The following is a 2,274-nucleotide window of genomic DNA, read 5'->3' as shown; positions in this document are numbered from 1 at the left end:
ATTATATAATTCTTAGCTTTTTCTGATATACTTGACATTTTTACACATTACAATTTGATCATCAAATTTTTTGTTCTCTGTTTCTATGAGTCTAATTCTGTTTTATTACAGAAATAGTTTTAATTTGATAAATCACATAGACTAAACCCTACAGGACATTCAATAGTGACTTTTTTTTTTTTTTTTTTGCTTTGTGAGGTTTATTACAATATAGGGATGCCTAGTACATACTATTTTATCATGATAGCAGAGACTTTTAAATTATAAAATTCTTTAGGCCCTGGCTGGTTGGCTCAGTGGTAGAGCATCGGCCTGACGTGCAGGAGTCCCGGGTTCAATTCCCGGCCAGGGCACACAGAAGAAGCGCCCATCTGCTTCTCCCCCCCTCCCCCCCCTACTTCCTCTCTGTCTCTCTCTTCCCCTCCCGCAGTTGAGGCTCCATTGGAGCAAAGTTGGCCCCGGCGCTGAGGATGGCTCTGTGGCCTCTGCCTCAGGCGCTAGAATGGCTCTGGTTACAACAGAGCCACACCCCGGCTGGGCAGAGCATTGCCCCCTGGTGGGCCTGTCGGGTGGATCTTGGTCGGGTGCATGCGGGAGTCTGTCTGACTGCCTCCCCGTTTCCAACTTCAGAAAAAAAAATACAAAAAAAATACAAAAAAAAAAAAATTATAAAATTCTTTAATATATAAATTATAACTATATAACTATGCAAGAATTTGTAGATGTGAAGGTCTTAAAGGTGTAATTAGAAGATGAAAGGCATCAGTAACTCATCAATGTGAGAACAGTCAACTCAATCATGAAAGTAGGGCAAGAAAGTGAAAGATGAAAGAGCAGTTTAGAGAAAGTTTTTGTCTCTGATATCCTCAGCTAAACATCCTATTATTAGTAAGAAAACTCTTAGCATGCTTAGTTGTCAAGAAGTTTTACGTATAGATAGTGTGAAGATCAAGGGCAAGCTTGAAACATTGGGGCATTTCTTCATCTGTTTATTTGTTAATAATGTCAACATCTACAGAGTACAGTCTTCTGCTTTTTATCTGTCTTCCATTATTTTAACTAGTTATTTTGACCAAACTATTATTACTCTTATATTTATTTCTTGGGATAATACAGGAAAGGCAGTGATGGGACATAAAGTTTTTGTTTAGTCAATATTGGAATGATCCACTTTAGATATTGTTATTGTTGTTTAACATATCATTCAGAAATATTTTTCTTATAAACTGCAAATAAATAATTGACTTACTTAAATATATAATGAAGCAAATAAAATCAACAATTTCAGAGATATCAGGGAAATTATATTATCCATTAAAATAAAAAGGGACACTAAGAGGCAAGAAAGATCTTTTGGAAAATAAATATATGTTAGTCAAATTAAGTATAGTAGTATTTGCAGTGCTGCAAAATAAAACAAAAGCGATATTTCTATAAGCAATACACAAACAAAAAAAATTAACAATTAGGTGAAATGGATAAAATAACTTGAGAATGAATCCTGTGTTTCAACATTTCGTTAATGACAATTTCAACGAGATAATATAACAAATAATAAGAAGCAAGCAAATAAATGAATAAAAAGATAAAGAAGTTTCTAGAACAAAATAATTTCTTAAAAGGGTTGATTGTCAATCCCAGTACAATTTAAAAAAGATTTGTGAATTTATCATGAATTTAGGAGTACAGAAAAAGTTTCTAAAATTTATCAGTGAGTTAAAAGGAATCACACAAAATGGAACAGAATTACAACCACATCAGCCCTCTATATAACAATTCTTGAAAGTTGATTATTATGGATTATGCCTTTTATATTCTAAGGGAAATAATTTTTAATCTAATTTTTTTTTATAATCACAAGACCATATCAAATTTCACGGTGAAACAAGAGTGGTTTTTATAGAAGAGTTTTAAAAATGTAACTTTATTGTACTATCTTTTAGTAGATTATGTGAAATTTGATTCAGTAAAGTGAGAAATAAAATATAAAGTATACAGTCATTAGGTCTATGATAAACTGGACCCAACAAAAGAGAAAAAGATGAAGGTAGTCTTAAATTTAATGATCTCCAGAGTACAATGATAAAAGTTATCAAAAAATATTTAAATTAGTTTTGAAAAGGGCTATATAATATATTTGTTTAGTTTGTATATTTATTTATTAAATGTATAATATGTTCAATATCATTCAATGAATAAATATATGAATATTGCCTCGATTGTCAGTAAACTATTTAAATAGGTACAATAAGCCATAGCAATAATTTAACTGAA

At 31.6% G+C, this 2,274-nt stretch overlaps 1 non-coding gene across 1 annotated transcript; it reads left to right on the top strand.

Moving 5' to 3' along the window:
• The first annotated feature begins 277 nt into the window (after positions 1–277).
• TRNAV-GAC (transfer RNA valine (anticodon GAC)) lies at positions 278–353 on the top strand. Its single transcript has one exon. It is a non-coding gene; the product is annotated as a tRNA-Val (tRNA).
• The last annotated feature ends 1,921 nt before the right edge of the window (positions 354–2,274 follow it).

Source organism: Saccopteryx leptura, chromosome 2 (assembly GCF_036850995.1).
Source record: "Saccopteryx leptura isolate mSacLep1 chromosome 2, mSacLep1_pri_phased_curated, whole genome shotgun sequence".
NCBI lineage: Eukaryota > Metazoa > Chordata > Mammalia > Chiroptera > Emballonuridae > Saccopteryx > Saccopteryx leptura.
Note: the sequence above shows the minus strand (reverse complement) of the source record. Positions and strands in the feature narration are given on the sequence as shown.